At 40.6% G+C, this 26,760-nt stretch overlaps 1 long non-coding RNA gene across 1 annotated transcript in view; it reads left to right on the top strand.

The window, feature by feature from the left end:
• Positions 1-26,760, top strand: part of LOC148139915 (uncharacterized) — a 133,290-nt gene that overhangs the window by 73,177 nt on the left and 33,353 nt on the right. The window contains exons 2-3 of the long non-coding RNA XR_015753234.1: positions 6,193-6,280; positions 10,587-10,739. This is a non-coding gene — a long non-coding RNA (uncharacterized LOC148139915). The remainder of the gene's footprint in view (positions 1-6,192; positions 6,281-10,586; positions 10,740-26,760) is intronic.

Genomic DNA, 26,760 nt, shown 5'->3' on the forward strand with positions numbered 1-26,760 from the left:
TAAACACTTAAAATAGTCTGTTTAACCTCTTCATAATCTCTTGACAGAGCTGAAAATGTGTTGCTGGAAAAGCGCAGCAGGTCAGGCAGCATCCAAGGAGCAGGAGAATCGACGTTTCGGGCATAAGCCCTTCTTCAGGAAGCTTATGCCCGAAACGTCAATTCTCCTGCTCCTTGGATGCTGCCTGACCTGCTGCGCTTTTCCAGCAACACATTTTCAGCTCTGATCTCCAGCATCTGCAGCCCTCACTTTCTCCCCATAATCTCTTGACACCTCATTTGACAGTGCAGCAAATACCTCACTAGCTCTGCCTACCAGCTTAGTCTGAATTAGCATTACCCATAAATCCTTGGACCATCTGCCTAGCCAATTTTTTTAATGAAATAAAGAAGGCTTCAACATCTTTCTCATCAAATTGTGACTATATATATCACTACCTTCTCTTTTAATCTCCATCCTGTTAACTTGGCATTGCTGATTAAGTCGCAACTTCTCAAGTTCAAATTCTTTCTCTCTTTCTTTCTCCCTTTCTTCTCTCTTTCTTTCTCTCTCCCTTTCTTCTCCCACTCTGCTCAGCCAAGAACTTTCTCTCACTCTTTTTCCTCTCTCTCTTCCTACTCTATTTTCCACAGTTGTAATTTATGTTTTTCTACCTCGACTGCACTTATCTATTTCTCTGACACACCTACGTTTTTGAGTCAATCCCTTACAACTTCAGCTTTACTTTTGTCCTTGGTGAAACCCAAAGCTAACTTCTTTGCTAATTCAAAAAGTATATCCTTTTCCTTTCCTTCTAAACCTTTTTGGCAAATCTGAGGATCATCTTCAAATTCCAGAACCTCTTTAGCAATTTTTAGAGCCATATCTCACACTTTTAATTTAATCAACCACCGGTCACCAAAATTAAACAAATTGTCTCACCTACATTTTATTTGAATTTTTTTAGGACACTAACCTGCAAGTGTTTAAATCTAGTGGATTTTTTCATACCCCCAAATCTATTCAAATCTGTCTAAAAAAAAAGTTCAAATCCTGGACGAGGCCCCCAACACGGTGTAAACCCTCCTGCTAAAATTAAAACCAGCAACACAGAAAAGATATATCTTGTGCAGTAATCTTTAAACCTTCAAGTGGGCAAGAATTAATTAAAGTAAAAATTAACAACTTTATTTTTTAAAGTACAACAGAGAATAATTAACTAACCACTATTTACAATTTATTTCTCTATCTATTACCTTCCCTTCTATAATACTAGTCTGATGAAACTCCCAATTAAGATTTACAAAACCACACTTCATATCTCAAAACCAGCCAGCTTTTGTTATTCTATTTAAATCTTCCTGTGTCTTCTTTTCTTTTTCTTAGGAATTTCTGCATCACAGGTTACTGATCGAAAAGGAACTTTTAAGAGAGCTATTTTCAGGTAGTCTGTTTACATGCTGGGTTTGTCAGTTCTCCACTCAACTGTTCAATTTTCCCTGGTCTTATACCCCCAATGCCTTAGATTGTGTCATTGGCTTTTAAGATTGTCAATATACTAAATTCAAACTGGATTGGAGTTTGATATTTTTCAGGGTAAAATTTAAACTGATTGGCCGAATTCAAATTTATTTTTGTCTCCAGGCAATGAGTGAATCCAGTTGTTCGACCAAGTATTACATTGTTGCCTTATTGAGAACACTTGGTGCTTTGTCTGAAAGGTCTGATGCTTTTAACTCACATCTTCATAACACTATTTTCTATCTGGATGAGCCATTACGGCTTACATTTATAATAGGTTTATGCATCTTCTATGATAGATATTAACAACTATCATCTGAACATGTTAATCATACTTGTCTTGATCTCTGCAATGTAGTTTTCTGACTTATGGAGCTAACTAGAGACACTCATGTACTGACTAGTATGATGCTCCATTTGTTCCCTTACAAAATTATATTCTCTCCCCTCAAACACCCCTCAAACACCCCACAACATTTGTGTTCCAGTTCTGTGAATCAATCAATCTGTCCTGCTGCCTCCGATGATACAACTTTGAACACAATGAGGAGGTGTGCAGGAGCAATATGCCTTAACTTTCCCTTAGTTAAATAAGGAACGCTTTAATATGCATTTTATGTTTAAATCCTATAATAAAATTGAAGCAAATCCTGATTTCCTCAAGATGTGACAACCTAATCACAAGCCAAACTGTAGCGCATTTCCTTGTTATAGTTATTATGTGTTAAAAATTAAATACTGGAGTGGAATATAGAAGCCAATGGTGTTGCAAATTAAATTGAAGGATAATCACACAAACAATTAAAGGAAAATTAAAATTTAAATAATCATAAAAAATATTCAAATAGGCTACTGTTCGTAATTGCAAAATACTGGAGAAGGAGCCAATTCTGACTAAAAGATTTATGATTTGATGTAATGGTCCAGTGATCTGAGTTCAAGATTGTTTTACTAATGGTAGCATGATCCAAATAGATTGGCAAAAAATTTACCCACAGAATTTAGAGCTCTCTTAAACTTGATGATATTGTGAACAGCAGTGAAATTAGAATTCTTTGTTAATTACCTTTAAATAGAAGCACTCTAATCCAAAGCTCAATTGCCATTGGTAAGCGAAGGTAGTGATTTATTGGAAGAAAACTAAAAAGAATCTTTTCATGTGACATACTTTGATTTGTTTTTATCTCCTTAAATAGTGTTAGCTGCTTATGTTTTCTTTTGCTGGTCTGTCAGCCCCTGCAAATCCTACAGTTTCAAACAACATGAAATTTATTTTTCAGAACACTAACCCTTTTAAGAAGATGAAAAGGAAATAAAATGTTCATGGATTGCATAAGAAAAATTGCAAAATGTATTTCTTGCTTTTGTTTCCATGTGGTCTCACCAATACCTACACTTCTGTGGCAAAAAGAGAAGATCGTTCATTTTCTTCAGAATTTTGCTAGCATCAATCCTCAGTTGGGTAGTGCCCACTAATGATTTGCCCACCACTTTCCTCCTACCTATCGCTGCATGTTCAACATCTGACCACAGGAAGTTGATGAAAAGTGTGCAAACTAGCAAGCTGTACCTTTTGTACCTGCAGCTCTCTGCTCCACAGGCATTTTTTTTTTCATGGTGCCACACTATTTCATATATCCTTCCATGTTATTTCCACTTACGTCACTGCTTTGTTTTGATTTGCGAATTAAAATGAGAATTTAATGCTCCTTTCAAAATGTGTAAGATAATTCTCTTGCTCTTTAGTTCAATGGTCTCTGCAAAATGAAATTAATTTCAAAAATAAGAATCAAATCCAACGCCTGTAAGTACAATTCAATAGCCATTTTATGACAGAAGTTTTAAATATTTAGTTTCCCACAATGAAGTGATTTTAATGATGAAATGATGAAATGATGACATAATTCCAATCTTACTTGGATCACAGCTGTCACTCTGTCATGGTAACTGGCCTGACTGTCACCCAGCTAGTTTATTCTGCCAATACTGCTTGCTGCTCCTGCTTCGTTTTTCACAGTTTATTTAACATTTCTGTTTTCATTACAAGCAGTCCCACTCCTACTGAGATACAGTGTACAGAGCTGAAAATTGAACTTAAAACACAGCCAGTAAAACCTTGATTCCATGCCTTCTTGTTAATCTATGCCTTAAAGGTAATTATCATTTTGCTTTCTGCCCTTCAATTTTTTATTTTCTCTTTCTCACTAAGATGGTGGCTTATTTCGAAGTCAATACTAATAAACCACTTGGAGGAAAGTGGAAGTGATTGTCCTGCAATTTCCCTTACGGCTGTGAAGTAGCATCTGAATTTTTTCCTGCTTATTTCACAATTTAAGAGCACTGAGGATGAGAACTGTGTGAACTTCACTTTTAAATGCTGTCACAATCTACCATGTTAATTCTACAACTGTGACCTTCTGCCATGTATGTATTGAAAAATATGTTTCAGATATTGTGTTAGACATTTAAATATATCCCACAATAAAATTGAACTTTTTCTGGTCTTGGAGGTGGTGGCTAAGGGAGGAGCAGACAAATGCTGAAACTGGGCAGGCTGAGGAGCAAATTATAAAAGAGCTGCATTGCTTGTGGCTGATGGATGACAATACAATTAAATTGCTTCATTATGATCCATAAATGATGTAATGTCTCCTGAAAATAAGACTATGTTCTAAAGTTAGTATTTATGCTCCAAAAAAAAGCCTGTCGTTTTGTAATCTATAGCTACATACTTATAATGGCACAAATGACTTCACTGTTGGCCTTACTGAGAAGCACTGAGAAGGTTAATCATGAAGATAGATAAGAAAAAAATAAAGTAGTGAACCATGGAAGTGATGTACAAATGCATTGAATTTACCACTATTTGAGATATGGATACTAATTGAGATTACTTCATTAAAATAAAACCTTAACCCCACTGAAGTGTTGAAGTTTTCTGTTGGCTAATTTATTGAAAAGCTTAGATGTGTCAAAAACATGCTTAGATCCAAAAATACAATTCCCACTAGACATCACTTTGCAGATACCTGCTCAAATTGTTATCACAAAAATCAAAGCTTGGTATTTGAATGCAGGGTTGAATTCATCATTACCTGGTGATAGATACACAAAGCATCACAGTATTTTTCTCCATAATAACTCCCCATGATTTTAGGACATCATTACCTGGTGATATGCATGCAATAAATACTTGCATTTCCCTGTAAACAATTTACTGAAGATGCGCTGGAGGACAGTAAGCTCTAACTGAAGTGTTTTGAGACATTATGATTCAAATTCTAGAAGAAGATTTTTTTTAAAAGAATTGCATATCTGGAGACTCAAAAGCAGACATATTTGATTTGATAATTTGTTAAAATTTTCAGTTCAACTTTCATACTTCAGCAATTTAATTACTGCTTATGTTAATTACATCAGCAGCATATAGTCTGACAAGGAAAAAAAAGTCTTATCTATTTTGGCTTCTCCTCTCTGATTCAAGTGCACACTTGGCACTTATCAACAAGTAAAATTTTAATTTGCACCATACAGACTCCAATATAGAGACATACAATCTTGGAGATATACAGCATGGAAACAGACCCTTCAGTCCAACTCATCCATGCTGACAAGCTATTCTAAATTAATCTAGTTCCATTTGCCAGCATATGGCCCATATCTCTTTAAACTCTTCCTATTCACCTACCCATCCAGATGTCTTTTAAATGTTGAAATTGTACCGGCCTCCACCACTTACTCTGGCAGTTTATTCCAATCACGCACACTGTGTGAAAATATTGCCCCTTAAATTGCTTTTAAATCTTCCCCTCTCACTTTAAACCTCTGCCCTCTAGTTTTGGACTCCTCTATCCTGGGGAAAAGACCTAGACTATTCACCCTATCCATGCCCTTCATGATTTAATAAACTTCTGTGAGGTCAATTCTCAGCTCTGATATGTTTGGTAGAAGTAAAGAAGTCCAAATAAAAATAAGTTTTGAATTGTTTTGTGGGTTCCTGAGCAGCAAACCTGAACCTCTGAAATGCACAACAGTAACCTGGAATGCACTGCCTCTGGAAATTCCAATTTGGTATAATTATGCCCCCTACCAAATTCCTTGTCCATCTTGCCAATCTCACAACTTCACTTTCTGCTATTTTGATGGTGCCAAACAACCAGGCTGTCTCTGTTGGCACACTGCAGGTGGCCTGGTCAATGTAAATGTGTAAATCTAAAATTACAAGACCACTTCACAGCTTGAATGGGTGACCGATTTGTTTGTCCCACCAGTTGGCTGACCAATATTCTAATTCTAACACATTCTGAAAGCACTGGTGTCACAATCCGCTCGGACAGAAGCTGAAACAACAACTGAATCATTGCGATCTCTGCAGCCATCATTTTCACAGAGCACATCCCTTTGGTAGGAAAATGAGGACAAACCTCACAAATAAGGGGCCTACTTATCTGGTGAAGGCAGACCAGCTGAGTGACTGAGTGAATCTAGGGCAGTCTGACCATAGCATAGAGTGGCATTCAATATAAAAAATAAGTTACTCATTAAATACGGGAAAGGTAGTCTCTTAATTCTGCGTTCCCATCAGCAAGGATCAAATATAACAGCGTTTTGTGGGTCTTTTACTCACAATTTAAATGAATCATTCATACATTCAGCATATCAACTGAATAACAACCCTTTATAATTTTACAGGGCACAGCTCGGTCTGATGAAGTCTGCATGGATGACTGCTTGCAATCACTCTGTAACATCAAATGGAAATTAAGTTGGACATACTTGGGTAGGTATCTCGGCAGAGTTTCAGTAATACTGTGAATGTGTCTATTCCATAAGCCAGCAAAACCCCTGCCAAATTCACATGGCAGCTTGGGAGCAGAAAGATTTAAGAAATAGTTTGTTACTTTAAGAGCCAGAGACAGATCTGTGCTTTGTCAGGACTGCCTTGCCCAATTGGATTGTAGAAAATGGCAGTAACTGAGTGATTGTGTCCTGGTTAATTATAAGCCCTGTGGTTATCACATATTAGGTACATTTCCATGGGAGTCTGATGCTGGCAACTGAGAGTTCATTGCAAACTGCATTTGCTGTTATCCCTCCTGTCTTTGACATCTGAAAACAAACAGTAATATTGTCACACAGGGTGAAAACTACCCACTGTTTTCCAACTCCTGTTACTTTTGCTCTGACATTATCAGAACAAACAATGGGGGTTATGTTTAAGTGAAAATCAGCAGAGGGTTGCTTGGGTAGATGAAAGATTGTTGTAAGATCAGGTCTGTGCTCGTGTGAGTAAACATTAGCAGTCTTATTAAACATAACTCTATTCAGAGGATGGTAAGATAGGACATCTTCTGGATTTGGGCTTCAGTCCTATGTAATAATAGCTATTCTTAAGAATAAACATATAGTTATTCTTTTAAATCCACATCTCTCCCAAGTTCTTTCTCAGTAATTGATAAGATATAGGAACAGAATTAGGCTGTTTGGCCCATCGAGTTTGCTCCTCTGTTCGATCACAGCTGATATGATTCTCCTTACCTCTCTTAATTATGAACACTTAACAATGAGCATTTAATGCTTTACTGTCAATTTTTCACCTTCTTTACCACCAGACTCTTTTGCCTAAGGCATAATTTCTTAACAGTGTTCTCAACTCGATGGAAGTGTAAGGATGTATGTGTTTCCTCCAGACTGTTTTGGAGAGTAATGCCAGAGGTGGAGTAGGATGGCAGCGTCTCATGAGACCTGTACACAGAGAGCTGTACAGAATTATAAATAATCAAGGATTAAATCTGTTGAAGAGGCGCTTCTCCAGCGCATGAACTCTCACAATCATTGGAAGAGGTGGACAAGAAACTGAAATTCTGTCTCTGATGCACACCTACACGTGATGGATAAAAAGAGGAATGAAGAGCGGTCTGGACATGTCAGAATGTGACTGCTCAGAATAAGAATCTCACTTTCTGTAGATCGTGTTATCAAATGCACTTCAGCTTCAGTTTGAATCTGCAACTGTGCAGGCAAGGTCAGAGTGGTGCTGGAAAAGCACAGCAGGTCAAGCAGCATCCGATGAGCAGGAAAATCGACGTTTTGGGCAAAAGTCCTTCATCAGACTCTGGTTTCCAGCATTTGCAGTCCTTGTTTTTACCTAACCCTACAGTCAAGAACAGTTGCAGAACTCTGTTAGAAATGCATATTCTGTGATAAGGAAATAGACATCTGAACCAAGGTCTATAAGATATTCCTGTGTAGCACCTTGCCCTTCAGGCTAAGCAGCAAATTTGCCAACAGCAGAACGTGCAGGTTCCATCAGCTACCTACGAGTCTTAATCTCAATTAAACATCCTGATTGGCTGGATGTTGAGAGCTGAAGCACTTCATTTGCTTTCTGAGGTTTTTCTAAAGCATTTGTCAAAAGGTGATCTGTAGTTCCATGTTAATCTTCAGCAAATATAAATGAAAATTTGTGTTTTCTCTCTACTTTTCCTTTCTTCTTTTCAAATATAAGATCATCACTCCTTGATTGTAGCAGAAAAGGCTGAAGTTTACTGTTTTTTTGACTAAGTAACAGTTTTGTCTTTTTTTGGAGAGTTGCTTGCCATGTTGTTTCTCAAACGTGCCTCATTTATTATTTTCCTCACCCCTGTAGTGGCTCACTTGTCAGATTCTAGCTCCATATCCTCATAAGAACTCACTACTCACTAGATATCCACTGATAGATATCAAAAGAGAAAATGCTGGAAAATCTCAGCAGGTCTGGCAGCATCTGTAAGGAGAGAAAGAGCTGATGTTTCGAGTCTAACTGACCCTTTGTCAAAGCTAAAAAAAGGGGACAAATAGAGAGGCATTTATACTAGGCTGAGAGAAGGTGAGTCATGGGTCCAGAAACAAAGGTAGCAATAAAGGAGTGATAATGACAGTGCATAGAGAGATTATGAAGAGATTAGGAGCTGTGAATGACCAAGGCTGAAACCAGTGCTATTTGATAAAATATGTGGGAGATGGGTGAAGCAGAGGCAAAATGGAAAACAGGGGAGAAGGGTAGCAAAGGAGGAAGAGGAGAGGAAAAAGGTGATGAGAGAGTGGGAAGCAAGAGAAAGAGAGACAATCAAGAAATAAGAGGTACAGAACAGTGAAAAAAAAGATAAATAAAATAAATGAAATAAAATTATGGAGCAGAATGAATACAGAGGAGTTGAGATGGGATAATCATCTGAAGTTGTTGAATGCAATGTTGAGACCAGCAGGCTGTAACGTGCCTAGTCGGAAGACGAGATGCTGTTTCTCCAGTTTGCGTTGAGCTTCACTGGAACATTGCAGCAGGCCAAGGACAAACATGTGGGCATGGGAGCAGGATTGTGTGTTGAAGTGACAAACCACGGGGAGGTCCGGGACCTGATTGCGTACAGACTGAAGGTGCTCAGCAAAGCGATTACCCAGTTGGCGCTTTGTCTCTCCGATATAGAGGAGACCACGTTGGGAGAAACGAATACAATAGACCAAATTGAAAGAGGTGCAAGTGAAACGCTGCTTAATCTGAAATGAGTGTTTGGGGCCTTGGATGGTGAGCATGGAAGAGGTAAAGGGGCAGGTGTTGCACCTTCTGCGATTGCATGGGAAGGTGCCGTGTGTGATAGGAGAGGTGTTAGGTGTGATCAAAGAATGGACTTCCAGCATCCGCAGTAATTTGCTTTTATCCACTGATAGATGTTGTGCATCCCAACCAGCACCAGCATTCTGAAGCAAATCTGCCTGCTGTTGGACGTTCAGTCAGAAGGTATATGAAAAGGAGCAGATTGTGCTGTGTTTCTCTAACAGCATGTAAGTCCTGGTTGATGGTGTGGTCACAAGGAAGGGCATCTTCTTCCTGGAGGACTGGCAGAGGATGCCACAACACCAGACTTGCACAGTCTTGTCCAAAACCATATCGGCAGTCTCCATGTTGAGTAAGTTAAATCTCATGGGATCCAGAGGAAGCTAGCCAATTAGATACAAAATTGCCTTAAAGGTAAAAGACAGAGGGTGGTGGTAGAGGGTTGTACTTGAAATTGGAGGCCCGTGACCAGTAGTGTGTCAGAAGGATCTGTGCTGGGTCTTCTATTATTTGTCATTTATACAAATGATTTGGATGAGTATTTAGATGGTAAGGTTGGTAAGTTTACGGATGACACCAAGATTGGTGGGTACAGTGGATGATGAAGAAGGATATCTGGGAATACAGCAAGATCTTGATCAACTGGGCCAGTCAGCTGAGGAATGGCAGATGGAGTTTAATTAATATAAATGCAAGGTGTTATTGCATTTTGGGAGGGTCAAACCAGGGCAGGACTTATACAATCAATGGTAGAGTCCTGGGAAGTACTACAGAACAAAGAGACCTAGGGGTGCAGGTTTATAGCTCCTTGAAAATAGAGTCACAGGTAGACAAGGTGATGAAGAAGGCATTCTGTATGCTTGCTTTCATTGGTCAGAGCACTGAATATAGGATGTCTTGTTGCTGTTTGGCCAAATTGGAGTACTGCATGCAGTTCTGGTTACCCTACTATAGAAAGTATATTATTAAAATAGAAAGAGTGCAGAAAAGATTTACTAGGATGTTATCTGGGGTAGACGGTTTGAGTTATAAGGGTAGACTGGAAAGCCTGGGACTTTTTTTCCCTGGAGCACAGGAGACTGAGGGTGAACTTATAGAGATTTCTAAAATAATGAGACACATAGATAAGATAGATAGCCAACAGCTTTTCCTGATGGAAGGGGAGTCTAAAACTAGAAGGCATAGGTTTAAGGTAAGAGGGAGAGATACAAAAAGGTCCAGAGGGTAATCTTTTCACACAGAGGGTGGTGAGTATCTGGAATGGGCTGCCAGAGGTAGTGGTGGAGGTGAGTACAATTTTGTCATTCACGAAACATTTGGACAGGTCTATGGATGGGACAGGTCTGGAAGGATATGGACCAAATGCAGGTAAATGGGATTAGTTTAATTATGAAAACTGAGCAGCATGGACAAGTTGGCTTGAAGGGCCTGTTTCCAAACCCTAAACCTCTGTGACTCAATGACTCTAATTTCTCCCTTTCTCTAATTCCAGAAGGAGTCATCCCACAATAATGCACAAAGGACCCAGATGGATGGAGGGGCACTCGGTATCAGGCTTCTCACCCCGTGATGAAGAGAAAATCCCATCCCTTGAAAATCAAGGCCACTCTGGTTGGGATCAGAGACGTCCATATCCACCAATTGAGTAAGGACTGCTCTTCATTCCATGGCAATCCTCACATTAACCCCACTGTCAATCTGATTCATTAAATATTGATTATAACCTTTAGCCATGACACCTACTTTCCTTTTGAGTCTTGCAGGTACCAGGCAGATGGCCATGACCCTGGTGGAGAAATGGCTTGCTCTACCAGAGGCCACTTTGAGGATGAGACTACTGAGGCTTCAGTGGAAGCATTGGGCTATCGCCGTAAGCTTTGACACTCTCCAGAGCCCCACTCAATCTGTTGACATGAGCAGACATCTGCTCACCACCCCCCACAACAGCCCCGCCCACCTCCCCCAAACATTGCCCCACTCCCCAGGTATATTAGATGTCCATGTAGGTGTGAACATGCACGACTACCACCCTTGAAGCCAGGGTGTCTGTGACAATGGATGAACCCTCCCTGCCACTTTACCCCCTTTCCATCTATTCTTTATTGTCTCCTACCCTTTTAAGTAAAGGATGTCCTCCCTGCCATTCCATTTCAGGAGCTATCATGAGTCTGTGCTCTAATTGGTAGAGCCTTTTGCTATTCCTTGCTCACTTTTCTGTTCCCCATTAGATTTGCACATGACAGTGGGTCCTAGTTATAAAAGTAGCCTTAGGTGGGCAAAATATTTTCCTTTTCCATTAAATCACTTCCTTTCTTCTTTCATGGGATGTGGGTATTGTTGGCTAGACCAGCATTTGCTGTGTGTTCCAATTGTCATTGAAGGTCACTTGAATTTAGGTATCTTGAATTTAGCAGTACATTTGAAGGGGAACTCCAGAGTTATGACTCAGTGACTGTGAAAGAGTGGCGATAGGATTCAGAGTCAGGACGGTGTGTGGCTTGAAGGTAAAGCTTGCAGGTGGCGATGCTTCCATGCATTCACTGTCCTTCCCATTCGAGGGCAAGAAATAGGTAAGAATGCAGGAAGTTGTCAGAGATTATTTTATCATGCAAGCTCAATGATAGCCTCGCTGTAGCAGAATCTAGTTCATTCTGGAAATTGACCTGGTATTGTGAGGTGGAGGCAGGCTGAAACTGGGCAATTCCTCACGTGGAGATAGTTGCTTGGAAGACTCATTCCATGCCATTCCAAGGCAGTGCTTTGTGCCTGATTAGAAGGCAAACATGGCAAAAATCTGAGAACAGTTCATTTTGCTGAATGCTGTCTCGAAAGAAACTGGAGAAGTGAGTGAATGATTAAGGGTTACAACATAAAATAAAACAAAGCGAAGCATATCGTTTGGATGGAATCCAACATTTTGAAAAGCTATTTTCCTTCTACAGGGCTGTAATCCATAAACAGATTCTCTTCATGCTTTGTTGAAAGATTAGAATGCAAAGTCATGCCTGTTATGATATTATACTCAATTTTTATTTGATTGAAATGATATGAAATTGTATTAAATGTTAGCTCCTCATTTAACATAGCATATTGCTTGATGGGTTACCCAAGGTAAATGCTGACCTTTGGATTTACAGCTCCTTACTGGGAGATTTCATTTAAGAATTCTATAGCAACCTTATTAACAGATACCATTATGGCATTACAGAGTTGATCTTGCACAAGCTGAGTAGAATTTCTATCCCATTTACTGAGAGTCCATGTTTGCAGCATTTGACCTTTGCAGTCAGAATTTTGTTTGCTAAAAATAGGAGCAGGTACTGACTTTTTTCGTGAGCCTTCCTCCTTTGGGGCTGTTATCACAGACCCAATTAAATCATTAAACTGCTCAATACTTTAAAAAAATGAATTTGATGCTGTTTTTGTACTTGGATGCACATATCTATGGTAATTCAACAATTTCACTGCCAACATCAGTCCAGATCACTGTACAATGATTTTAACACCAAGCATCTACATTCAAAAAGGTTGAAAAGTCAAGGTGACCTTGGTGTTGATACAAAAATAGTAACACAAAAATATTTTCTTGGACTTTGGCTATTTTAATGTCAGTGTGCCACAGTTTGCCATTGGTTCAAAGTGGAAAGCTATCTGTATCTTGAAAAAAATTAATATTGCAGATCAGTTAAAGTTTTTTTATCAATCTATGTTACAATCAGTCCAAAATCAATGCTCTCAAATTAATTCCAATTTTGATTTTACTGATTGATTCAAATGTAATCATATAATCTATGTTGGAATTTGTGCATCTACACAGATAACCAACTCAGGGTGAATTTGCTAAAGATAGCTACATTATCCAAGGATTCATGATTTAAAGCAGATATATTTAGTATAGATTGTGGAGGTCATTGCTCAATGGTAACATCCTTACTTCTTGGTCAGAACTCTGGGTTCGAGTCTACTAGGACTCTTCTTTAGAACTGTTTTTAATTTTAGTCATCTCTTGGTTTTGCTACTCCCAATGTGTTTACGTAACCCATTGACAAATTTGAGGATCAAACCAGAGATGGCAATGAAGAAAGTCTGTATCCCATTAGTCAGAAAAAGGATTGCAGTATCTACGCACAAAAGTTTTTGAAGTTTTTCATCATTCTAGCAAGTACTTTTGGATTGCAGAAGCCAATAACTCAGGTTAAGAAGATCTTGGCATGGTCATGTTTGTAAATCAGCAAATGTGGGAAAGAAATTTGCTGCTATTTCCAATAATTGAGTGCATATGGATATCTGACATTGCTGAAACATGATTAAAAAGGGTTACTTTTATGAGCACTTGCAAATATCAGGGTACCTTGGCTACTAATAGTTCATTGCATAAAATCAAAGATAAGGGGTCAAACCTTTTTGACAATTTTTTGACTAATTACTGATTTTGTCAGGAGGGTTTCTGTCCACAAGGTCAAGATCTCTCAACAATCAAACTCATTAACAACCCATTCTGCCCGTATGTTACTCCTCGCAACCGATTCTAGTCCCAATTTACCACAGACCTTTCTTAGAAGAACTCATCATTTACTGGATATCTGCTAAAAGTCTCTCCAAGCCTCTGTGCTATCTTCAAGGAGTCACTGTGCATCTGGACAAATGCTAGCAATCCAGGTTTGCTCCTCACTGGCAACATAATGACACAGCAGTCACAAAGCCACGCTGCTCAGGGCACATCCACAACATAGCTGAAATTCCATCGCATAAAAATCCCCATTCACTCGTACTGGTCAATGTTGAGCTACCAGACCACACAGCTTATCTTTCCATAGCTACATCCCATGGCAACACCCTCTCTAAGTCACCACTACTCTGCACCCAGTGCCCTAAATTGAAATGGATCCATTCAGTAGAAGATCACTTACAAACAAACATCTGGACAAATTCATAAATGAGCTTTTATTTTCCGCCAGCAAAAGTGAACACAAAGAAATGAATAAAGGCTATAGTTCAACCCACAATGAAAACCAAATGCTGGACTAATTTCATTCCATAATTGACTGCTGCACCCAGCTCTCACCTCCTGAAACTGCTTGGTAGTCAGGTCCTGTCTCGCTTCTGGCATCCAATGCAGCTGAGCTGTGTCAAACACAAGGAGAGCTTCCACTGACCCCGTGCCCTTGTCCTATTCCTCTTCCCATTTCTCCAGTTCCTCAGCAACACATTGCTTTGCTTCCAGTATCACCTGAGCAGAGCACAGCACTCGAGGATGTTACGGCATACTCTGACAGACTGTACTTGAGGCCGCACCAACTTCACTCCTCTATCTCCTCCACCACTCTCCAATTCCACGGCACACCACCCCAAGCAGTGGAATCCCATCAACAAGCCTATTGTTTCCTCTACCATGTAACTGGTTGAAGTATAAGCAGCAATGTATCTGTGCTACACATTAGTCAGGGGGTTGTGCAAAGGTATCATCAGCTGCAACCTGTAACCAATCATGTCAGACCCTAAAATACAGCAGTTACATGACTGTTCTCCAGAATGCAGGTGCCCTGCGCATCATTTTATCAAAATGATACAGACTCCACCCATCCTCATGGTTATCCCAACTGCCAAAATGCAGTTACAGTTAACTTCCATTAAACAGCAAGTGATGGTAGGGAATGCAGCACGCAATGGACATTACCAGCACCAGGCTTCACCCCTTGTGGAAACACTGCCAATAATGCACATGCAATGCCTTCTTTTGCTGTATTTTAGACTATCCTAATACCATGACTTTATCCCCTGTCACTGCTTGTGTCTACAAAGTGATATATGCCTCTGCTTTCCCACCTCCAACCTTGACTTCCCTACGCCCTTTTGGCAATGGTGCCCCACTGTTCCTACAGGTCCTTCTTTCACCCCTCTCACCGGCCAGTGCACAGAAACCCCAAGACTGCAATTGCCACAGACTTTTGACTTACATCATCAAACAGCGCATTGACATGACTGACCAGATCCCTGATCATTCTTGTTGCAGCTCCCCTACTGACAATATTTGATTCTCCCGAGTGACTGCTTGTGATGGCCCTCCAGAACTGACCATTGCCCACTCCCTGGACTGTAGTCGATGTATCCCCTGATTGTAACTGGCCCGAGCAAAGGCTGACCATGGACAAGCTTCTGCACTGTATGCAAACTGTACTGTTGAATGATGTTACCCTCCATGACCTCCTGATCAACAGTGGACTCCCTACCCTGCCTAGACTGAAGACTACTCCCATTTAACTTCAACATGACCATTTGGTTAAATACGGTGCCTTGTGTTCGCTATGCAAGCAGCTGACACATGCTGCAGATGTTAGATTGATGTTTCAGTGTACTGTACAGCAAGATGTACCCACCCTTCCCCTCGATAGATTACTACTGACAAGTATAACAAACAGCCTGTCTGCCTGTGCTAAAGAACAAATCAGTACAACAGTACTGATTGCTTTTAAGCTTTGGTTGAAGCGCAATGTGCTGACAGGACATGGTAAAGCAAGGCAAGGTATGGATGCTGTGTGCATGCAGAGAGGTGTGAATGTTAAGAGATATGACTGTAAGAAAAAGAAACATGAGGAGACTGTTTAGCTCCTTGAACCTGCTCCATCAGTCAATAAAATAATGATGTCTCTAAAGTTCCACACATCCACTTTCCTACATTTTCCCCATAACCTTGCTACCTCTACTGATCAAAATTCTCTCTATTTCAGCCTTAAATATACACAGGAACTTTGCCCCCACAGCTCTCTGTTACAAAGACTCGCAACCTTTGCGAGAAAATATTCCTCCTCATCTAGATTGTAAATTGACACCCCTACATTCTGCGATTATTACCTCTCGTCATAAATTCTCCCATGAGGGGAAACATCCTCTCAGCATTTACCCTGTCAAGCCACTTAAGAATCCTAGATGTTTCAATGAGATTACCTCTCATTCTCGTAAACTCCAATAAGTAGAGTCCCAACCTGTTGAAGGTTTGCTTATAAGACAATCTCACCATGCAGAGGATCAACCTAGTCAACCTTCTGTAGAACAGCCTCCGATGAATTAATATCTTTCCTTAAGTAAAGGGATCGAAACTGCTCACAGTACTCCAGATATAATCTTACCAGCACCGTCTATAGTTGCAGTAGACTTCCTTACTCTTATAGTCAAGTGAGGTGCTGGAAAAGCACACAGCATCCGAGGAGCAGGAAAATCGATGTTTCAGGCAAAAGCCCTTTCAGGAATGGTGCTGGGTGCCTAGGGGGTGGAGAGATAAATGGGAGAGGGGTGGGGCTGGGGGAGGGGGGGAAGTAGCTGAGAGTGCAGTAAGTGGATAGAGGTGGGGGTAAAGGTGATAGGTCGGAGGGGAGGGTGGAGCGGATAAGTGGGGAGGAAGATTGACAGGTGAGAAAGGTCATGAGGATAGTGCGAAGCTGGAAGGTTGGAACTGGGGTAAGGTGGGGCAAGGGGAAAAGAGGGAACTGGTGAAATCCACATTGATGCCGTGGGGTGGGAGGGTCCCAAAGTGGAACATGATGCGTTCTTCCTCCAGGCATCAGGTGGTAAAGGAGTGGCGATTGAGGAGGCCTAGGATCTGCCATGTCCTCGGCAGAGTGGGAGGGGGAGTTATGCTGTGAGAGGGATAGTGTACCCATTGCTCCTGACGCGGTGTCCTCTACATTGGGGAGACAGAATGCCAATTGCAGAGCACTTCAAAGAACATCTCTGGGACATCTGCACCATCCTACCCACCGCCCCATGGCCGAACACTTCAACTCCCCCTCCCACTCCACCAAGGAAATGCAGGTCCTGGGCCTCCTTCATCACCACTCCCTGACCACCCAACACCTAGAGGAGGAACGCCTCATTTTCCGCCTTGGGACCCTCCAACCCTATGGCATCAATGTGGATTTCACCAGTTTCCTCATTTCCTCTCCCCCTACCTTACCCCAATTCCAGCTCAGCACTGTCCTCATGACCTGTCCCATCTGTCTATCTTCCTTCCCACCTATCTGCACCACCCTCCCCGTGACCTATCACCTTTACCCCCACCTCCATCCACCTATTGCATTCTCAGCTACCTTCCCTCCAGCACCCTCCCTCCCATTTATCTTTGCACCCCCGTGGCTCCCAGCCTCATTCCTGATAAAGGGCTTTTGCCCAAAACATTGATTTTCCTGCTCCTTTGATGCTGCCTGAACTGCTGTGCTTTTCCAGCACCACACTCTTGACTCTAATCTCCAGCATCTGCAGTACTCACTTTTGCCTTCCTTACTCTTATACTCTAACCCCCTTGAAGTGAGGGCCACCATTTTATTGGCCTTCATAATTACCAGCTATTCCTGGTGCAATTCATGAGCTGGGTACCTGTCACTACCCTGTGTTGCTGTTGCACGGTTTGCATCCAGTAGTCAGTTGAAGTGGCTGAATTTCCGATGTCTAGATTGATTGTGACAGATGATGACTTGAAGGGAAGGTGCATAATCAGTTAATAAGTATTTGTTATCTCACAACAAACCCTTTAATAGGCAACCTGCCACTGCCTAGTGAGAAACAATCCTAACACCCAGGAGTTGGCTCAAAGGTACAATGGGCTTTTCCTGATATTGAGATAGATCGTGTGGTTCTGAAACGTTTCCCACCACAACTTATGTTGTTCAGGCCCCTGTCTGATTCTGCTCAAAGCTACTGACTTTTCATGTGAGGCAAGTCTGAAGTTCTCCATTTTACTTCTTGGAAAATGTCTACATTTTTCTGTGGAATTGCCAAAGCAGTTTGTTGTCCTGTCTTAATTTTGAAATTGCCATTATTTTTCTGTTATTTCTAGATTAGACCTCTCCAACATCCTGTGGCACGATAAGGTCTAACCTAATGATTTCACAGTTTTACCATTGTGTCTTATCCCACAATAATGATTGAATTTAAATTTTGCAGGTGCCACTGCCATCTGTCAGATCTGCAGCGAGTGCTTTATGGCTTGTTCAAGTTTAAAACAGGTAGACTCTTGACCCCTCCTTTGAAACCTCAGCTCACACAGACCTGTGAAGGACTCATCATCCTTTCTTGCCTGTTCTACATCGCCTCCCAAATCCCCTCCTGGTATACCCCTTGTCAGATTACTATTGAGGGTCATCCAAATCTCTTGGCTACCAGGTATCTCCTGCTCAGAGGTACATGGTAGTGCAAGGCTCAACAGATGGTGATGATCCAGAAAAGCCTTGTTGGGGCTTACTGTAGGGTTGAACTGGATTGATCCAGGCAATGGAATACATCCTTCAGAGACCAATAGCATCTTGATTGAAGTATGGCAACATTATGTTGCTCCTCAGCTGCAGGGTGAGACTGCATTAATAGTGTCATTGACCATGTCTTGAGTGGGTAATGCCTTATCCTTGAGAATCCCATATTGATGCTGTGGCTTTAAGACATTATTTTGGTCTGGTTTCTTTTAAGTGAGAGATTGAATTATAGCTACAGAGCAGGCTGTGGTAACAGAAGCAGCTTGTGAGGCCTTAGATTTTTTAAAAAATGTTGGAACAATAGAAGCAGCCTGGCTGGGTGTAGCTAGCTCTCACAGACCAGGATTTTCAGTGTTTTTTTGTTTTAAATTCAACTGAAGCTACTAGAGATTTGAAGAAGTAGGAGTTATTATTTCCCCTCTCTCAGTTACTGCTGGAAGCTAGAGTTTCTCTTCCTGCTGCAAGTGTTGCATGTAAGAAAATTTGATTTCTAAATTTGCCTTTTTGCCAAGGGGTATAGGATGTTACTATATTGGAGCAATTAATTAATAATAGTTACAGTATCTACTATTCTGTTAAGTTTTCCAATTGAGTTAAGTTATTCTAAGTTCTTCTTTCGTTTGTTGTATTTTAACTATCATTCTGGATGTAAGTTTGCTCGCTGAGCTAGAAGGTTCGTTTTCAGACATTTCATCACCATACTAGGTAACATCATCAGTGAATCTCTGGTGAAGCACTGGTAATATCACGCATATTTTGTTTATGTGTTTAGGTTTCCTTGGGTTGATGATGTCACTTCCTGAGGTGATGTTATTTCCCATTCTTTTTCTGAGGGGTGTGGTAAATGGGATCCAATTCAATGTGTTTGTTGAAAGAGTTCTGGTTGGAATGCCATGCTTCTAGGAATTCTCGTGTGTCTCTCTGTTTGGCTTGTCCTAGGATGGATGTGTTGTCCCAGTTGAAGTGGTGCCCTTTCTCATCTGTGTGTAAAGACGCTAGTGAGAGTGGATTATAGTATTTGAAATCGATAGTGTTTGAAAAAAACTGTTTTGCTTAACGCTGAGTAGTTTAACCAGTTGAATTTCATCTGGAGCACAGCAGTTTACATTTGCCTTAAAATCATTAGAAGTTAGGCTCTAGGCTACCTTCTTAAAATATTTAAGTGGGTTTAATTTGGTCCATAAAAATTCATCGATGTAGCCATATGGAGATTGGAATAGCTGTGGTACCTCAGAGTGGCATTTGGCATGACTGCTTCTTTAGAATGAATCATATACTTGTAGATTGCACTTTTGTTGATGACAGACGGACTTGTTGAATGTCAATTGAGTGGAACCCCGTCCTATTACTGAAGGCGATTGATGGGCCTTGTGGCTGCACAGCTGCAATTGATTACAGTTTCCACTTGAAATCCTGTCATGGACCAAAAGCCCATGGACCTCTCTTCCTGGATGGCAGAACTCTAGGATATAGCCCATCCGGGACAAGAGATTCATCTATTTTTAGACTTCTTAGCTTTTCTAGCACTTTCTCTTTTGTAATGGCTACCATACTCCACTCTGTCCCCTGACTCTCCCTACTGTTGGGTTTTAGTTATGTCTTCCAGTATGAAGACTGGCACAAAGTACTTACCAAGTTCTTCAGCTATTTCTTTATCTCCCATCACTAGCCTTCCTGCATCAATTTGTAGTGGCCCAATTTCTAATTTTGCCTCTCGGTTGTTTCTTATTTATTAAAATAAACTTTTACTATCATTTCTAATATTACCTTTATATTTAATTCTCTCCTTCATTATTTCTCTCTTTGTTATCCACTATTTGTTTTTGTTGACCTCCCAATCTTCTCATTTCCCAATGATTTTGGCCACTTTATATGCTCTCTCTTTTTCTTTGATACATTTCCTGACTTCCTTTGTCAGCCATGGCTGTCTAATTCCACCATCCCGCCAACCCCGCATAACCTTTCGTTTCTTTGGAATGGACCTCTGTACTGTGTCCTCAATTATAGAGTCATAGAGTCATAGATGTACAGCATGGAAACAGACTCTTCGGTCCAACCTGTCCATATCGACCAGATATCCTAACCCAATCTAGTCCCACCTGCCAGCACCTGGCCCATATGCCTCCAAGCCCTTCTTATTCATATACCCATCCAAATGCCTCTTAAATGTTGCAATTGTACCAGCCTCCACCACTTCCTCTGGCAGCTCATTCCATACACTTACCACCATCTGCGTGAAAACGTTGCTCCTTCGGTCTCTTTTATATCATTCCTCTTTCACCCTAAATCTATGCCCTCTAGTTCTGGACTCCTCGACCCCAGGGAAAAGACTTTGCCTATTTACCCTATCCATGCCCCTCATAATTTTGTAAACATCTATAAGGTCACCCCTCAGCCTCCGATGCTCCAGGGAAAACAGCCCCAGCCTGTTCAGCCTCTCCCTATAGCTCAAATCCTCCAACCCTGGCAACATTCTTGTAAATCTTTTCTGAACCTTTTCAAGTTTCACAAAAGCTTTCTGATAGGAAGGAGACCAGAACTGCACACAATATTCCAACAGTGTCCTAACCAATGGCCTGTACAGCCGCAACATGACCTCCCAACTCCTGTATTCAATATCTGACCAATAAAAGAAAGCATACCAAACGCCTTCTTCACTATCCTATCTACCTGCGACTCCACTTTCAAGGAGCTATGAACCTGCACTCCAAGGTCTCTTTGTTCAGCAACACTCCCTAGGACCTTACCATTAAGTGTATAAAGCCTGCTACGATTTGCTTTCACACCCAGAAACTCCTGTCATTGTTGCTCAACTGCTTCAATTTTCGTCAGTTCCTCTCTCATGCCCCTGTAGTTACCTTTGGCTGGTAATCAGATCATCCATGGTGCTGGTAAATGATGGACCGTGTTCAAGGGCCTACTCCTGCTCCCTAGTTTGTGTGTTCGTCTGTTATTCTGTAGCATCACCCAGAAGTCAATGGCTGCCTCTCTTTTCAGTGCAGTCATCCTTGGAATCAGTACACCAAATGTGCAGGTCGTTCAGATGAATTTGGAAAACTCTGGCTTGTCTTGGAATGTAATCCTCTTGCTGACTCATGTGGTGCTTCTCTATAGTTTCTCCATTTTAAGGCAGACCCTTTTGCTCTTGTTGCTGCTGCCTTTGAAACTGGGTCCTCTATCCATCTGCTTCACTGCTCCTCTGAATAGGTGTCCAAGAGGATTGAGTGAATGACTTTCGTGCCTACAGTTAATCATGCAAACCCTTAGTGGAAAGTTCTTCCGTGTCCCAGATCTTCTGAATTCTCTGGAACCTGTGGGACTGCACCTTTGCTTGAGAAAGAATGACTACAGCTTGAACCCCTTCAGCTAACACAGCCTTCCATTCCATAATCACTTCACCTTTTCTAGAATGTTATAAGTCAGAATGAAGGCATGTCCATTATCATTAACTTGATTATGAACTTGAACTTCAACTGAGTGTCACCAGCTTTAACTAGTTTTGGGTCTAATGGCTCGTGATCCGTATGCAATATGTCTTAAATTCAATAGGCACCTTTAAGTCAGACTAAGAATGAAGTTAATGATCTGGTCAGCCAGCACTATTGACTTCCTGCTATTTTACGGAAGCAATGCATTTTTCTGCCACTGCACAATGCAGATTTGAAGTCATGCTGTTGTATCTGCAATCCAGTGTTTCTTCTAATGCTTTTGTGTTGGTTTCTTTTAACAGTGACTTCTAGGCAGATCTCAGGAATGAGGTGTGTCTTTTCCCTTTCTTTATTTGCAGTGTAGTTATTAATGGTTGTTCTCAAACTGTGACGTTTTCCAGCACATTAATGCACACATTAGCAATTTAGGTCAATAACATACGCAGGCCAGGAATTGCAGTCAGTTTTGGACTGAATTTTTTGTGTCTTTTTGTGAATAACAGAACCATGTCAATTGGAAATGGCTTCCTGACAGTATAAGATTGTAGGACACAGAATTTATAGAAAAAGTTTGCAATGTGATACAGTTGAAATTATATCTTGAAGAAGACCTGGACTTTTTTGTTAAATCTCTCATCTTTTAGAATGACCATGTTGGTTTCAATTCTTTCATATGTAAATCACAGAACATTTTTTAAAAGTTACATTCTCAAGTGAATTTTCACAATAGGTGCCATGTCAGCTAAGATAATGCATTGAAGGTGTGAGGTACCCTGTGTGAGGCTATCTGTGCCCCAATGTTCAGACTGATTCTAATCTAGAAAAGCAACTTACAGAATCTTACATGGATTCATGCAATGTTTGAGCAAAATAAAACATAATTCGGCAAAACGAAATTCACCCCACAAACTTTTATGTAGGGGTGTGTGTGTGTGTGTGTGTGTGTGTGTGTGTGTGTGTGTGTGTGTGTGTGTGTGTGTGTGTGTGTGTGTGTGTGTGTGTGTGTGTGTGTGTGTGTGTGGTGCAGTGGGGGTCACCACTGCACCACACACACACACAGACTCTCTCTCATACACAAGCTCTCTCTCATACACTCACACGTACACACACCCCATATTCACATCTGCACATGCACCCTCTCACAGACTTATAACCCTTTACACTCACTCTCACAGACATACACAGACACTCACACCCTCACGTACGCACACACACATATAAGTTTGTGGGGTGAATTTGCACTTGCAGAATTACATTTTATTTTTCTCAAAAACAGTATGAATCCATGTAAGATTCTGTAAATCTCTTTTTTAGAAATAAAACCAGTCTGAATATTGGGTCACAGACAGCCTCACACCTTCAATGCATCATCTGAGTGGACATGGCATCTATTGTTCAAGTTCACTTGAGAATGTAACTTTAAAAATCGATCTGCGATTTACATATGAAAGAACTGAAACCAACATGGTCATTCCAAAAGATGAGAGACTTCACAAATAATCCAGGTCTTTTTCAATGAATAATATCAGTTACATCACACTGTAAACTTTTGCAATAAATTCTGTGTCTTATGATCTTATACTCCACCAGCATCTGATGAAGGAGCAGCACTCCAAAAGCTAATGCTTCCAAATAAACTTGTTGGACTATAAGCTGGTGTTGTCTGATTTTTAACATCCCTGAGGGGGCATTGGGTAATCAGTTTCTCAATATCACTTCCTTTTCTGTAATTTTTTTTCATGTTTCCCTGACTCTGTACAGGTCTGACATTTCATGGGTTTATGCAGGACTGTACTGCTCATTGAATTTTCATGCAAAATCATGTTTTGGATTTAGTAATTCTCTTTTCAGAAACAAATGGTGTTCAATATGTCAGACGTATTGGGTTCTGATGCATTGTCATGTCAGTTCCCCACTGCCTATATCTTTGTTTACAAATGTTATTTTCTTGTAACATTTGCCATCTGCAACCTACATCTCATCTCTGACCTTACATTCTTTAACTTTGGCCTCCAGTCCAACTCTCCCTCAGTTCTATTCTCAGAATCATGAAGGCATTGAACTGGTCAGCTTTGATCTCTGTCAAGCCTCTACTTGCCACCTTTAACTAGGTCTGTCACTCCTTGGCATGCATTTGCTCTTGTGAAAAAGTCTAGGCGTTTGCTTTGTTAAGGAGGCGAGAAACAATTTGACTCCCTGGTAGAATGATGATGCAATATCAATGGGTCACCGCTCTACACTCCCAGACAGTTTCACCAAGTCAAATGAATTACAATAATTCATCTGGGCTCCAGTACAAGCCAAGCTATGTAGAAGTGCCCTTTTTTGGGGAAATTGTGAAACAGTGCAAAGCCTCCTGTGAAATTATACTCTCAAAAAGTCTTGCTTCCACGCAGTTAGTGTGAAACCAGACAGAATCCTGTCACAAACAAAGAGAGCAAGGTGCTTCTAAATAAAGCTGGGATTCAGGGTTAGGGAACTGAGATGAAGCATGGATTCAGTTCAACTTGCCAATCATAGAATTTTAAAGTTTAAATTGTCCCTTTTGCAAGTGACATACAGTGTCCCTGTTGTGTTGCTTTTTCTCATGTAAACAATGGGAAATGTGAACAATTCTCTTCAAGTGTACATCATTATAACATGTCCTTCAAAACTTACTGTCTAATGTCACTTCTAAAAGGACGTTAAGCTATCTATGGCAAGGAATGTGAATTCCTCATAATAATGATGCAGGTCTTGGCAAGATTCAAAGTGTGGGATGGCATATTCCAGCTGTCAGCCTTGACTCACTGGAAGTTATCTGGCCGGAAATCAAGCCCAATTCAGAGATCTGATTGATATTAATGTGAAGTACTACGGGAATTCTGCTTGTCAGAGCTGTCACCTTTCAGCTGGGATGTAAAGAGATGGTCCAGAGATCTGATCTGGAATTTTGCTGGCAAGGATTTTGCCATCCAGCTGCAGCATAGCAAATAAAATGCCTGCTGAGCAGTGCAGCTGGAAATCCCATATCCACTTCTGCATTACTCTGGTTATTTAAGGCAGGGGAGAAAGGCAGGCTCTGAACAGTCCTTTTACTATTAACAAGCTCATTTCCATCTCCAGAAAGCTTTGATTTGCAATATGGCGGCAAGAGTTTACATCTGTCTGGTTTCACACTAACTGCGTGGAAGCAAGACTTTTTGAGAGCATCATTTCAAAGGATGAGGATATTGCTGGTGGCAAAATATAAAGGGAAAATACTGTCAATGCCAGAAATTTGTAACAAGCCAGAAAATTCTGGAGAAACCCAGTAGTCCAGCAGCTTCTGTGGAGAGACAACAGAGTTAATGTTTCAAATCTGGTATGACACTTCAGAACTGAAAAATGTTGGAAAATAGGTATTTTTTATTCTTCTGGCAGAGACAGAGGAAGAGCAAAAGGGTGGATAGTATAATGGTCTAATACAAAAAAAAGGGATTATTAATCGTGGAGAAAGAAATAAAGAGGTGTAGAAAGGGTGTAAATTAAGATGTGAAAGGGAGAGAATTGATCTTTGCAGTTGTCCATTCATAGTTGCCATTGAGAAGGTGATGTTGAGCTGCCTTCTTGAATGATTGTATTCCATTTGGTGTCGGTAAACCCATAATGTCATTAGACAGTGATTTTAACCCAAGCAATGCTGAAGGGAAACCATATATTTCCAAGTCAGGATAGAGAGTGGCTTGAGGAGAACTTGCAATGTGGTGTTCCCAGATAACAGCCACCCTTGTTCTATTTGATGTTAGCAATTGTGGATGTGGAAGGTGTTGTCTAAGCAGCTTTGGTGAATTTCTGAAGTGCATCTTGTAGATGGTATACACTACTGCTACCGAACATTGATAGTGGAAGAAATGAATGTTAATGGTGTGGATATGCTGCCTATCAAGTGGGCTCCTTTGTCTTGGATAGTGTTAAGCTTCTTGTGTGTTGCTGGAGATCCACTCATCTAAGCAAGTGGAGAGTATTACATTATACTCATGACTTGTGGCTTGTAGATGGTAGACAGGCTTTAAGGAGTCAGAAAGTGAGTGACTCACTGCAGGAGTTCTCTGGTAGTCACAGGATTTATATGGCTAGTTCAGATCAGTTTCAAATCAATGATAACTCCTATGATGTTGATAGTGGAGTATTCAGTGATAATAATGCCACTGATTGTCAAGAAACAATAGTTACGATTCTCTTTTGTTGGATATGGTCATTGTCTGAAAAAGCACAGCTAGTCAGGCAGCACCGAGAGGCAGGAGAGCCTATGTTTCAAGCATAAGCTCTTCATCAGGAATGGTTTATTCAATACAATAAAACTCATTATAAGCTATAAAAGATGATATCACAGCAAATCAACTGTGTGTAACTTGTAGATCCAAAACAGACTATTGAGCAGAAACACAACATTGTAAACACATGGCACATAGAATCCTTGAAGGTTAAGCACAATGTACACATGCAATAATGGGGGTAATAACTGCTTGCAATTCATTTCCTTTTGCATAGCTGCAGTTATTTATGAAGCCTTTAATGGCAAGATGTGTATAGCAGCACTCCAACTGACAAAATGGAGATTTTTCTTAAAAGAAATTAACATTAGACTAGATTCTGCTGTAAATTACTTTTGAATTCTGCCAAATGGCAAGCTATCAAAAAAAATCAAAGTTAAAAATCACACAACACCAGGTTATAGTCCAACAGGTTTAATTGGAAGCACACTAGCTTTCGGAGCGACGCTCCTTCATCAGGTGATAGTGGAGGGCTCGATCGTAACACAGAACTTTTAGCAAAAATTGACAGTGTGATGTAACTGAAATTATACATTGAAAAATTGATTGTCTGTTAAGCCTTTCATCTGTTAGAATACAGTGATAGTTTCACTTCTTTCATGTGTAAATCACAAAACCTTTTTTTTAAAGTTGCATTCTCGGGTTAGCTGTTAACAATGGTGATAGCTAGACAATATGTTGAAGGCGTTGGCCCCCTATGT

Source organism: Chiloscyllium plagiosum, unplaced genomic scaffold (genome assembly GCF_037043375.1).
Source record: "Chiloscyllium plagiosum isolate Xiang-an unplaced genomic scaffold, Cpla_swu_hap1 HiC_scaffold_36, whole genome shotgun sequence".
NCBI lineage: Eukaryota > Metazoa > Chordata > Chondrichthyes > Orectolobiformes > Hemiscylliidae > Chiloscyllium > Chiloscyllium plagiosum.